Source organism: Tenrec ecaudatus, chromosome 14 (assembly GCF_050624435.1).
Source record: "Tenrec ecaudatus isolate mTenEca1 chromosome 14, mTenEca1.hap1, whole genome shotgun sequence".
NCBI lineage: Eukaryota > Metazoa > Chordata > Mammalia > Afrosoricida > Tenrecidae > Tenrec > Tenrec ecaudatus.
This window is the reverse complement of record NC_134543.1, coordinates 92811759-92826525: the sequence shown is the minus strand read 5'-3', so window position 1 is coordinate 92826525 and position 14767 is coordinate 92811759. Positions and strand designations below refer to the sequence as shown.

At 40.7% G+C, this 14767-nt stretch overlaps 1 pseudogene; it reads left to right on the top strand.

Moving 5' to 3' along the window:
• The first annotated feature begins 6297 nt into the window (after nucleotides 1-6297).
• LOC142426939 (U2 spliceosomal RNA) lies at nucleotides 6298-6478 on the top strand (annotated as a pseudogene).
• The last annotated feature ends 8289 nt before the right edge of the window (nucleotides 6479-14767 follow it).

Here is a 14767-nt window from a genome sequence, read left to right as displayed (position 1 = left end):
AGCCTTTTGTGCACACCAGAAGCTCACAATTTAGGTTCCGATACTATTCCCTCCTTCAGTTTGGGATTCTATAATTTACAATCCTTGGGTCACAGATGTCGGTGTTCTTCCTTCATGTGGACTTAGTTGACATCTCATTTAGATGGCTGCTTGTTTGGAAACAAGCCGTTAGACCCCAGATGCTATTCCATCTGGTAGTTGGGCACCACCTAATTTCTTGACCACTCTTTGCTATAGCACCCATATCTTCCGTGTTTCCGTCATGAGGATGAATATCAAGGAAGAGGAAATTGGAGGAAGTAATTATTCTTAAATTAGAGCCCCCCAAATTCATTTCTAGATCTAATTTTTATCTGCCTCCAGCTTCTCTTAGAGACCTCCTTGTTTGCTTATGGAAGAGAATCTTATCAATCATCCATGCATCTTTAACTTTACTCTCTTTTGTTTGTTTGGGTGGAGAGAAACCAACTAATACTTGTACCTTTAAGGAACACATTTAAGACCCCTCTTGCTACTTAGTAACAGGCGTCACTGGGTGCTCAGGTGACAAATGAAGTGCAAGCTGAGAGGCCTGAGAAAGCTTCCTCTATGGTACACACATGGAGGAAGCGAACCGCAGCTGCTGTAGAGAAGTCTGTTTTTTCGTCCCTATTTCCTCTATGAAGAAGATTCTTGAGATTCTCAGTACAGCAGCAGTTCTCAACCTGTGGGTCGCGACCCCTTTGGGGGGGTCAAATGATCCTTTCACAGGGGTCACCCAATTCATGGCAGTAGCAAAATGACAGTTACGAAGTAGTAACAAAACTAATTTGATGGTTGGGGGGTCACCACCACATGAGGAATTGTATGAAAGGGTCGTGGCCTTAGGAAGCTTGAGAACCACTGGGTACAGGGTACAGGGATCCAGTGCATCTGGAAGGATAAAATACAGATTGAATGTAAAACATGTGTTAATGCAGTCTGTGAATTGTATCTGGAGAGGCAAGAACCATCAGGGAGTTCAACATAAATATGACAAACTGTATTAGAGTAAACTTACAGCCGATGCGGTCTTTATAAAGACAACAATAGAAATGTCCTGAAGGACAAAAAGAAGGCTTGACTGACTGGTGAGAAGCACCATTTCCTTGTAGAAGCAGATTCAGCATCCTAGACATACAACCACTCCCTCCATGAACTCATAATCATATTTTTAAATGTTTAATGCATTATGTTTTAGCATTGATTGACGCAGGGATTCATATAGAGAGCAATGTCGTACAGGTAAATTCTTCCAACTTGTGGAGATGTCCGCAGGGCATGAGAACTTGCTCCATATGGTTTCTAATTGGCTACAAATCAATCACCAAGCCCTGCTTCATGGGACACCCCTGCAGGGACTTGAACCTTTGGGTTAGCAGCTAAGTGTGTTAACTCTGTCCACTATCCAGAACGTCCTAAAAGAAGCACTAAAAATGATGATTTATTACAAGTCATAAGCACTGAATCAGTGTGGTCCTTCTAGGAGAATAGAAATACTGGCCAATGAAACAGGCTTTCTTGTAGTATGAATTGGCTGGTCAAGAGCAGACTATTCAAAAATGTTGAGATAACTACCTGTGAGCTATCTTGGATTTCTATGTGGCCCTATCAGTCTTCATTAGTAAAAAGCAATCAAAGAAAATATAAGTAAATATGTTTTTTATCTTAAAGAATGTATTATAAAGCATACTAAAGACTTCAGTAATTATAAAAGACTAGTAGTTCTCAAGCTGTATGAACCTAATTTTGTAGTAAAATATGTACGAGTCTGAATATTGATGTACAAAAATGTGCTATTGTTTCGGAGGGCTGGAATTACATGGCATATAATTGGATTGTAGTATAGGTAGGCATATTGGGAGAAAGAAGGGGCTTTCTAGTTCCGTAAACAGTTATTGTCTGGGAAACTCACAGGAGCAGGCTCACTCTGAGTCCGTAGTGACTCAGTGGCAGTGAGTTTGTTCTTTCTGGTTTATGGGTAGGCATCTTTGTTACCTAGTGCAGCTGCAGCAGACATACAGCACATGGGTGACTTTACCAGACAGAAATGTATTTTCTCACCATTCCAGGTGCTAGAAGTCTGATTCAGGGTGTCAGCTTTGGGGGAAGGCTCTCTTTCTCTGCTCACCCTGGGGAAAGGTCTTTGTATTTTGTCATTTATGTGGAATGTCATCATCCACCGCTACTCAAAGTTACTTGCTTGCTTAATCTGCCTTTATATCTCATAAGACAGTGGTTCTCAAACTTCCTAATGCGGGGACCCTTTAATACAGTTCCTCATGTTGTGGTGACCCCCCCAACTATAAAATTATTTTCATTGCTACTTCATAAATGTAATTTTGCTACTGTTATGAATCGGGCGAACCCTGTGAAAGGGTCTTTCGATCCCCCTAAGGGATTGTGACTCACAGGTTGAGAACCGCTGTTATAAGAGATTGAAAACACACCTGGCACGAATGCTATCTTATTAACAGTACAAGGAAAACCCATTCCTAAATGAGGCTCTCACCTCTGGTTTAGGGATTAGGATTTACAACATATGTTTTTGAGGTTAAAATCCAATCAGTAACAGTAGGTTGATTTTAATGTTTCTGTTTATTCTTTTTCCCCCTTGATAGTGTATATTATATATGTATACATATACATATACAAATAAACATAAGAACAATATGCTTACTTCATGGAAGAAAACCAAATTTGAGATAAAGGGTCCCCCCCACCCCATGCTTTCTTCCTAACTCATTTTTCTTTCTCAGCATACAGCATGCTGCTCATTGAAAGGCAACCTTCCCCCCAATACTCCCTAGTTCAAGAAGAGGATCCTTGTACTCAAAATAAATGAAAGAAAAACCATCCAGGAGATAGATAGCCCCCTTCTCAGAAAAGAAGCTTTATCTTCATTCCCACCCCCACTCCCCCCCTCCACCCCTCTCCACCCCCTCTCCACCCCTTCCCCCCACTGCTCTTTTCCTTTTATTTTGATACTTTGTGAGATTGGAAATTTTAATTGCATGACTTGTGAAATGCAGCTTTTCTTCCAACAGCTGTGTTTATGATATAGAATCTATTAGCTGCGTATACAACAACATTTAAAAGCATTCTGATGGATAGTACCCAGCAAGGGATTAATCTTTTCCAGCATCACCCTCTTGACCTGCAAATGTACATTAGTGGGGGGCATAATGGCTGCTTTGACATTTGCAAGCAATGCATCCAAGCACATTTGGGATGCACATTCAGGTTTCCTGGCATTGAGACAGACAGGCGAGTCAGCACGGAGACATATAGCTCTCATATACCAGGGTTAAGGGAACTAGGTCTTGTTGAACATTCCTTTTGAGCTTGGCTCTCCGTCTTGCCCTAACTTCCCCGCTCTAGGTTTACTTTGCAGCACGTCAACCATATGACTTCAGTAGCGTGGAGGTCAGTAAGATGGAATAAGGAAACCAAAAGTCGTGATTTCTCACGAATTCTCTGCCTTTCATTTGGGGCAGACATGGCTAGAACACTGAGAAGTCATGATGGCGCATAGTTCAGAACCTTGACCACTTCCCCACCTCGCAACTTCTCTCAAGACCTGAGATTTCAGTTTTGAAATTGGGCTTTCACATCTGCCCGCTGTGTAAACTTGCAGAGGGTGTTTAATTTTTGGAAGCTCTAGCATGAGAATCACATTACCTCTATCACAGGGATCAGGGGAAGATAGTAAATTATGCAGGTGATACAGGGTAAACCTAAGACATAAAAATAATTCTGTAGATGTTTCTGGCAAAACACTTTTTATGATGTAGAGCTGTTTTAAGCCACAAAGGAATTTTTTGTGGCTTTTGTTTAAAATTTCACTGAGAATATTTGGCATTTCATTTTGGTTAACAGATTTAATTCTGGTTTCAGTGTCCTGAAAATGAATAAGACTCACTGGGGAAGGATCTTGATATATATATTGAGGAATAAAAAAATCAGAGTCATTAATCAATAAATTGGATTTACTGCCACCAATTTTTATCATTTAGCCTGGATAATGTTTTCATTGCTATTTCTTTAATATATAAGTAAAGACTTTTCTCTACCAAAGAGTTCATATACTGTTTTAAGTATCTTGTCTCAAGGCCTTTAAACATCTGTTTCATAAAATGATTCAAAAGAATAATATAGTATAAAAGATGCTAAGAACTTTTGTTCAAATATGATGACTTTCCTGTATGTAGTTACTTTTGGAGTTTCCGTCTGATCTGTCACATCACAAGGCAGAAGAGGGAAATGGACCGAGAACATCCCCTTGGATCATCCAAACCTTGGACTAAATCTTGTGCTACTATCTTGTTATGGGAGTGATTTGAAGCAAGCCATTTTAATATTTCCAATTTTTAGTGCCTTGGCTACAAACTAGAGATGATACTAGCTATTTTAAGAAAATTACAACCCAAACCAAGCTTTCTGTCATCAGTAAGTTCTGACTCCTAGTGACTCCACAGGACAAAGTAGAACTGTCCCTTTGGGATGGGAAGTTTGACATCTTTAATGGAGCAGACATTCTCATCCATCTCTTGGAGAGCAAATGGTGGGTTCAAACCACTGACCTGAGAGTTAATAGTTCCATGTACAGCCCACTCTGCCACTAGGGCTCCTTATAGTAATAAGATTTGAAATGGGAAAATGTATATAGTCTAGAGATCATTGGTGGGTAAATAAGGGACTCATCATAATGGTTATTAATATGATTTCTTTAGCTAGAGTCATGTCATTCATACTCTCAATGCTTTTGAGAGAGAAGGATACAATATGGTCACACAGGATGAGTGGGAGTCCATGCTGAAATAGTGATCTAAAGTCTGAATTAGCAACATGATTACATTAAAAAACAAGCAATAATAGCAAAACAAAACAAGTAAATCATTGCTGTCAAGTCTATTCTAATGTAGGGAACTCATAGGACTTAGTACAATGGGCCTATCAGCTACAGTGTTGCTAAGACTGCATATTGTTATGGCAGCAGGCTGCCACAGCTTTCTCCCATGACTAGCTTACGGAATGTACTATAAAGATGCTTCATCTGTAAATAATTATACATGTTAACTATTATTTATCTTCTTACACATAATTGGACATTGTGATGCACTTTTGAAAGAGACAAATATTTCAATTCTGGTCCTAGAACATGATTGTTCTCCTGTGTCATTGCCCTTTATGATAGGTTTTGTGTCAGCTTGGCTACGCCCGTTAGCTCCTAGTAATCCTCTATGATCTGATTTAACACAATGTAATCTCTTTGATAATGGGATCTGTCAAAGAGAACAATCAGTTGTAAGAGAAACAGAGTGGGATGGAACCCCTTTACTTAGATCACATCCCTGATGCAATTAATCAAAGGAAGTTTCCTCAAGAGGGTGGCCTGCTTCCAGTATCAGTGGATGCTGTGGAAAAGCTAGCTCACTTTATGGTTGAGTCTGTATCCTGCATCTGGTGCCTAGACCTCCAGTTCTTTGGATGTGAGCCAATGGCCTGCCAATTGCTTGTTGATTCTGGGAGTCTCCAAAGACTTTTCATTTGTCTTGTGGACCTTGCATTCTTTCACCTCTGCAGCCTGTCATCTTCCTGCCAATCTTGAGTTTATCAACTCTTGCAGTTGGATAAACTTCCAGTATAACGAAGCTATACATGTGTTCAACCTTCCCAGACTTGAACTTTCCTACTTCTGAAACTGTGTGAATCATTTTCTTGATATAATTTTATTCGACATATATCTATATGAGAATCTGTGGTGCTATTTCTATAGAGAACACACTCTAAGACCATTCTCGAAATAAAGACCACTTGGAACACACTTGTAATGGAGCAAAGTTGGGCTTAGGTTCATTGCAATGAAGGAGAACACAACCTATAGAGAACCTTTTAACTTCTGAGAAAGATGATGATAAGAAGGATTTACCAGATTTGAGTTTGTGCTAGATGATTTGGAGCCAGATTTAAGGATGAGAAGCTTGAAATGTACTATAGGCTGTCAAAAAGTTTAAGAGTGATTCTCTGATTGGATGTCTTAGTAAATCATCTAGAAGATGATAGAAATAAGCAAGGCTAAATCAACAATCACTCATATCAGCCAAGATAGAAAAATGATCATTTTTGTGCTTTAGTTATTTTATGAGTAGAATTGCTTTTATCTTGATCCATCAAGCTCACAGTTTTTCTTTGTCGGCTATTGGCATTCGCTGAAGTTATACGCAGCAGCACGCCGCAGCCTATATGTGTGTGCCAAGCGAGCTCCTGCTAACGCCAACCCCTAACTCATAAGATCAAGTGGAGTATCTGCTCTTATCAGTGTACTATCTGACATGACCTCCATCTGAGGACAACCTATTAAATGCATTTTTGCAAGTAGGAGTTGGACTAGGAGCTGCTCCCTCCACCCCATGCATCAACCTGGTATTGCAGTACTTCCAGGAAAAACACAAAAGCAGGCAAGTTCCTGGTGGCCAGGGACAACTTCTCCTTCTCTGTAGCTCATTCTCAAAGGATGACAAGTGTAAGGGCATTGAGGCACGGCTAACAATTATTTTCAGTTTCCCAACCAAATTTGACTCACACCAAGGTTTCTCAGACGTCATCCAATCCGATCTATAATTATGTACTTAACCAAGCCCTTTTTTATTTAAAGGGGTGCATTATATCATTACTATAAATGCATATTTGTATTATTCAGAAAGGGAGTAATAAAAAATAAAATAAAGATAATTGTATGCTAAATCGACCAGAATCACTTTGACCTCCGAAGACTCTTCATATCTTTGTTTTGAAGGAAGGCTTAAGTGGTTAGAAATATGTCAAAGCTATAACCATACAGAAACTTCATGCTTGATATAATTTGCAGGATTAAAAAAGAAATTAGCAAGATGTCAATTATTGCAACAAAAACCCTATTTAATAGTGAACAGTCTGAAGGCTGTCTAAACAATTTTATTTACCACCTAATTCACCACAACTGAATCCCTCTTACATTTTGGGCAACATTAGCTTTAGATTCTGGATATATGATTAGCTGTCTTAGTCTAACACAGCCTGGAAAAAAAATTTGGGGATTCGTTCCAGCTGCTTTATTGAAAACAGTACATCTATGAGAGTAGAACCCATAAGAAAGAGAGTTGCTCTCATTTATTTTAACTCTTTCACATAGAGATTGCTTTGCCCAGAGAATGAAGGATCTTGCGCCCATATGAAGACTTACGTAACGCCCATTCTTAATATACAGATGTTTTGCAAGTGTTCTTTCTTTGCTTACTAAGTGTCTCCGGTTCATTTCCGAGGCACCAAGAAGCCGAAGACCTGCATCTTTCACTAAGCGTGTGCCATTGAATACATCACTTGTATGCATTTTCCTCATCGGTGAAGTGAACAGGAAAGTCCCAACTCCACTCAGATTGCTGTCGCAAGGATAAACCATAGTGCATGATACTATTTGTTTTCTAATAAGAATCGAGAGTTCCTCGCTTTCTACTTTAGGCTAAATGTGTTGTAGAATATCGGGCCTAGTGTGCTTCCTTTCAGTGAAAACCTCCAGATGGCAGTTTTGATCACAAACCAGTTCATCTGAAGCATGTAACTTCTCATGACCATCTAAGCGTTAGCTGGGGATCCCATGATATGTTGTTTTCCTTTCTTTTGAACTTCGAAGGCCTTATTCCAGATGGTATCCTGTGGTACACTGCTTGCGCTGTGGTTCCTGGTGACTTTGAAAAGCTCACTCCATCAGGGACGCCTCACCACCCCACCAGGGACCCAGAGTAGCCAACCCCTCCATATGTTCCTCTGTCCCTGCGCTTCTAAGTCCGTTTGCTGCTTTGCCTGCATAACAAATATCAATATGGTTCTGGACCGGGATTTCTCCCAGATGAGCAGACTTCAAAGTGCATGTGAGGGCTCTAGGAGAAGGCTGTTCCTTTCTTTGTCCCTGTGCCATCGCCAGCCACGTGCCTGGTTTCCTTGGTGAGCGCATGAGTAAAGTGGCAAAGGCAGGGGCAAGATGATTGCTCCAAGAGCCCTGTCTGTACCCAGAGCTGGACAGGAGCAGAGGAAGTGAGACAACATTAAATGTCCCACCTGGAGCCACAAATTAGGTTGAGAGCGACAAATGTAGTGCATGTCGGAGGCTAGCAGCAACACGACATCAACACATATACTGCAACTTCGCATGCCATTATTTAACATGAAAATATATTACTATGATGTGCTCCTTCCTGGCAGCAGCTTCCCTCTGATCTGAGATCATCATTTACCAGAAGTCCCTGTCAGGGACTGATGAGGATCCGATCCTGCAACAGCTACCTGCCCTAGGTTTTTCCTGCTGGGAGGGAAGGCAGACTTTTTCTCGTACGCTTATGGGTAAGCAGGACCTGAGATATGATGGACCGAGGTAGATTGGTTTGCCAGTGCTTTTGCGGAAGCTGTAATGTCACTCAGTATGACTATATAATATTTATCAGCATTAATCTGCTGGTTACTGTTTCTCACTTTTTCACCTTTGTATTTTTTAACATACTTGGTCCCCATTTCCCCCATGCCTGTCTTCCTCCATTTTCTTTATTGTATCTTCCTCATTGGTTAAGGAGTATTTCTCTGACAGAGCTGCCTTTCTTTCTATTTTAAACAATCACAAGCAGCCATCAATGCTTGCTATGCTCTCAGCGCTTCCTGCTGATTCCTAATTTGGGGAGCGCCGGCCGAGCCCTGCCTGTGAAACAGAAGCAGTGTCTTAAAGCATTGCTGGAGTCATATCATGGAAGCAATCTCTTGCTCTAACACAATAGTGTCTTTTGAGGAGTGTGAGGGAGACAGGAGAAAAACACGAGCACAGCATCAGTTCTTGGGACTTGAACGTGGTAAACTGGGGTTGTGAGTCTTTTCCTTGAACGCAACTCTGCAGCTGGGGGTCTGGCACCCAGAGGGCGCTCACTAGACAATGGTCGCAGAGGGAACCACTCCAGCTTCGAGGCAGATGTTCACAATCCTTCATAGAAAAAAATAAATGAGATGAATGGATGGGTGGTTTCTCCTCCTTTTATTTTCTACTTTAACTTATATTTCCACATCTTTTTTATTGTAAGTAGTAACGTGTGAGAAGATTTGAGGAAATTGGCTACTAATTTCTCAATATTTTACTACTGAGCAATCATGAATACTAAGATGCAGTTTTCCTCTTGTTGCTTAACAAATGGAGCTATAAAGCAATCTATTACATTGCTTTGGGGAGTGAAGTGATTAAGAATTATACTTAAGTATAAACAGTTTAGTTCTTGTCTTCGACTAGGGTAATCTCACATACCCACTAGTTCACAGTGTACTCTCCGGACCCTATTTGGCCAAGGTAAAAATGGGCTTTGCCTAGAAAATGGATTCTACTGACAGTATTTCTTCCGTTTCCATGTAATATTCTGTCAGGAGGACACACACCACAGACTTGAAATCAGGACTATGAATTAAACCGATTTGGGTCTAGGAAGTTCTTGTTGGAGGCCTTCTAGTTGGTGTTGCCTCACATCCATCGAACATACATGAGAATGCCGCCCAGGCCGATCCTCTGCTCTCTTCACAGTTTTTATGTCCAGACCACTGTTGCAGCCACTGGGTCAATCCGTTTCATCAAAAGTCTTCCTCTTATTCTCTAACCCTCGACTTGTCCAAGCACCATGGTCTTTCCCAACGACTGATCTCTCCTCATAGCATGTCCAAGGTACTTGAGAAAGAGTCTCACCATCCTCCCTTCTCTGGAACATTCTGGCTGTTGATCCTACAAGATAGATGTGGTTGCTCTTTCTGCCAGCCCGTGATGCTTTGAATATTCTTCGCCAGCACCATAATTCAAATGCATCAATTCTTCTCAGGTCTTCAGCTTTCACAGTGTCCAGCTTTCACAGGTACATGGGTCCCCTGAAAATACTATGGCTTGGATTCAGTGCACCTTAGTCTTCAAAGTGATATCTTTGCTCTTATATTTTAAAGAAGTGGTGTATATGACAGGTCTGCCCGGTGAAATATGTTATTTGATTTCTTGACTACTGCTTCCAGGAATGTTGATTGTGGATCCAAGTAAAATAAAATCCTTGACAACTTCAATCTCTTCTCCATGTATTTATGATGCAACTCCTGGTCCAGTGGTGAGAATATTTTTAACATTAAGTTGTAATCCATACCAAAGGTTTTAAGATAGTCTAGGTAATGGGTAACCAGAAAAAATAAAGAACATAGAAATGGTTTTACACTGAGATTAAATTTCAAATATGTTAAAAATAGACACCAAAGGGAAACACACAAATGGGGAAAATGTTAATATTTCAATTTGATGTCTTCTGTAAGGGTTGTGCTGCTAACCACAATGTCAGCAGTTCAAAACCATTAGCTGTCCTGTAGGAGAAAGATGGAGCTGCCTAGGCCTGTAAATATTTACAGCTTCAGAGACCTCTTGGGCTTGCTTTGAATATGGTGTCAGGATAGCCCACTCCCTGGAAAAGGACATCATGCTTGATAGGGAGGCATCAGAAAGGAGGAAGACCCTTGACAAGATGGATTAACAAGAGTGGCCACAACTATGAGATCCAACATAAGAACCATGGTGAGCATAGGTCAGGAGCAGGCGATGCTTCCTTCCTCTGTATGGAGAGTTGCTGAGTCAGAGCTGCCTCAAAGTCACCCAACAATCACAACAACATGGATTATAAATGACGATGTCATTGTGTTTGGTTGGTTGGTTTATATATCCTACTGGACTCTCTATGGGGAATCCCTTTAAAAAATAAAATAAAAGTTCGAAAGCCTCCTGTAGCAGCTAAATTGGAGGAATACCTATGAAAAATGTTTGATAGACAGATGACACACACTTGCTTGCTGAAGCAAGGAGAACTTAGAGATTTGCTGATGAAAATCAGACTGTGGATCATAACTCAACATCGCAAACAAAAATCCTCATTGGCAGCACCAGTAAGCCACAGGCTGGTAAGGAAAGGATAGGTCGATGTTGTCAAGAATTTCACTTTACTTGGGTCCACAATCAACACTCATGGGAACAACAGTTAAAAAACAAAGGGACGTATTGCATTGCACGGATCTGCTGCAAAACTTCTTTAAACTGTTAAAAAGCTAAAAAGGGCATTGAATAAGAGGAAGACCTTTGGTGAAATGGATGGACACAGTGGCTCCAATAATGGGCTCAGCCATAACAAATGTGAGGATGAAGCTCGACAAGGCAGTGTTGTGTTTTTTTCCCCTCCTGGTGAATATAGGGCAGCTATGACTTAGAACAGACTCATCAGCAATAGTATCCTTTCCAAAAAATCGATTCAATATTTATGAATCTAAAAGTTTAGTGACATTACTGTCCATGCATAATGGAAAAACTTTATGATTAAGATTTTGTTTGAAAAGGAATGTGTGTCAAAAAGCAGATGCTTAATAGCTTAGAAAAAAAACTTTTAAAACAATTTGCTTATTTTTTTAAATGTTAAATTTCAAAGCCCAGTAGGGATTTACTGACTAAATTTCCCACTCTCATTGCAGTATTAGAATAGAACTATTGGAATTACTGTATGCTTTTGGCATACAATATTGACTAAAATAAAAAAGAATAAAACAATAACAAAAACTCAGTGTCATTTAGTGGATTCTGATTCTAAGGGACCCTATAGAACAGGACAGGATTTCCCCCTATGGATTGCTGACCTACAAGTCTTTGCAGAATTAGAAAGCCTCATCTTTCTCCCTGAGAGTGGCTAATAGTTTCAACTGCTTACCTTTTGGTTAGCAGGCGAGCATTTGCCATTTTACATGGTAACGTACAGGTTCTGTGAAAAAGAGGAAGACGGTCAAGGAAATGGATTCACACAGTGGCTGTAACGCTGAGCTTGAACATAGCAACAATTGTGAAGGAGTCTAAGGTCTGGAGAGTACTTCATGCTTTTGTCCCTGGGGCCTCTCTAAAGGAGAATTCACTCACTGGTACCTAGCAACGAACAGCAGCAGTAATTCAATGAATGTTTGAAATACTATGCCCAGTGAAATGTCTGAAAGAAAAAGACCAATGCTGTGTGGTCCCACTTACATGAAACACCAATCATAGCAGATACATATAGAGACCAAGGTTTCTTAGTGGTTACCAGGAGCAGTGTTAGTCTGGGTACTTTAGAGAACCAAATCCACAGAAACTCATATATAAGAGAGAGTTTTATATAAAGGTTAAGTGCACATCAAGAAAACATCCTAACCCAGTGCTGCCCAAGCCCACAAATCCAACATTAACCCATATGTCTGACATCAATCCACAAAGTCCTCCTCCATCTCACAAAACACACACAGTGATGCTGACTGCAGGAGGAAAGCTGAGTCAGTGAGTGTGTAAGCATCCCAGCACTGGTGGGGTCTCCACACGGCTGCTCCAGGACCCAGGGCTGCATTGAGGCATGTGGCTTCTCCTTAGGGATGTCTTGCAGGAAGTCAGCCTTGCCAGCTGAAGCAGGGAACTGACTAAGGCAGCTGCACCCTGGTCAGACCATCAGAAAGCAAGAGACCTAAGAACTAGAACGGCGTCAATTAACTCCACATGTGTTTATCAGCTAGGTTGGCACAATAAACTTTAACTAAACCAACTGCTTGGGGGGTAATAAGCCTTTATTTTATTTTAAAAGGCTGGAAGTTTTATAAATGGTTGTACGACATGATGAGTGTAATTAATATCACTGAATTGTGTGTGGTTAAAAAAAGTTGAAACAGAAAATGTTTTGTTATGTGTATCATTAGCACAGTAAAAATAAAGCCATAGTCATTTACTTATCATAAATGGAAACAGATTTAATTCTTATTTAAAATATAAAAACTTTTTACTGAGCAATGTGTAGTTGTCTTTAGCTACATTTCCTTGTCAACTAAAATTGGGGCATGTTGATTCATGTCGCAATACATGGACACACTAAGGGCAGAGCTGATGGTAAACCAGCCGGTAGAAAGCTTTTCCTGCTGGTAAGGTAGATTAAAGGTAGACATCTGTCCCCTATTTCTGCTATGGAGTCTTTGCCAACAGACCTTACCTGATATATTATATATAAAGTTCATTATTCATTTTGTTCTTTTGGAGGTACATAGGAAGCGTAGTTCAAAGAACCATCAGGGAAATCTACGCTCTTTTCATTTGCATCCACATGACAACTTCAGTGAATCCAAACCATGACTTTCTCTTCCTCTAACCTTTGCAATCTTGGAAAATTCTAAAACATATTTTTGCAATCTCATGTTTTATTCCTTTCTTGCTCAACCCATTTGAAATTTAAAGAGAGCATAATCCATATGATGTGTCTTCATTTAAACTTAATCCATTCACATCATATTGGGTAAAATATAAAAATTAAAAAATCCGCTGTCATCAAGTTGATGCTGACTCATAGAGACCCTGTAGGACAGGGTAGAATGGTCCCTGTGGTTTTCCTTATGGGAGTAGAAAGCCTGACCTTTTGCTCTAGGAGGGGATGGTGATTTTGAACTGCTGACCTTATGGTTAGCAGCCCAACGTGAAACCACTCTGCTACCACAGTTCTCAGTAACTTAATGTCCACAAATTTGTTTGTCTTATTTCCTAGATTTATAAGAAAGTCTCCTTTCTCACAAATAGATGAATGTGCCCCTAGGAGGTTTGACTCTAAATTACAAAGTGAAGGTCCCAGCTATGGAAGAGGTTTATTGTCATATTTCAACTACAAGTAGGCTAGAGATTGCCTTTCAGATGCGATGCTCTAGGGCAAAAGGAAGTGGTCTTAGTTAAATATGTGGAGCCTTTAACCTTTAAAAAGTAGATTGTGTAAGGTTAACAGCAATCTTCCAAAGGGCTCTGCTTATTGTTGAGATGGGCCAAAAGTTTCTGAATCATTTCTTTCATCACAATGCATTTTGGTAAAGGACATTTCCTGTAGTCATGACCTATTTTGCGAGAGATCATTTAACGTAGGCACTAAGTTGCCCAGGTATTGAGAAGCAGCAAAAAATATACATGTATGACTACTACTGTAAAGTAAAGGCTAAACACTGCAACAGGAAGCTAATGAAATAAGTTGGATAATGGGGAGGCCTCGGGGAAGGGATGGGGTTTTCAGAAGATTGAGGCTTCAAAGAACTGCCCTTTGCAACAAGGGTCACTGTATTGAAGAGACCGTGCTCTAAACAGGGAACATTGCTCTACTCAGGAGCTGATGGGAGCCGGCTGGAGCTGGGCCACAGCCTCTGACCTCGCAGGGTGTGCCGTGGAGCTGGTCTGAAGCTTGGGGTCAGAGTGAAGTGTCATTGCAGGGGTACTATAACAGGTAACTCAGACAAGGTGAAGAGCCTCCTCCCAATCCCCCTCCCATCTGCTTCTCCTCTAGCGACACCCCCCCCCCCCCTTCAAATAACTCAACAAATGAGAAACGTAGCACGTGGAAAACTAGACTGGAGAGTTTCGGCCAAGAATACAGGGTTTGCAAGCAGAGGGTCAGAGGGCTACGGAGGACAGCGATAACCCAAGATACATGTGTGGGATCTACAAGGGAAAAAAGAGCCTCTAGTGATTACCTTCTGTCCCTCATAGAGGGAGGGGAGGGAAGTGGTTCTAAACAGAGTGCACTGGAGAGATGACTATAGAAGTTTAAAAGGATAAGCCTGACATGAAGGGTTAACACCTTGTCACCTGGGTTTTCAACACTTTCTGTTTTGGGTTGTTTTTTGTTTGTTCCCATTGGGG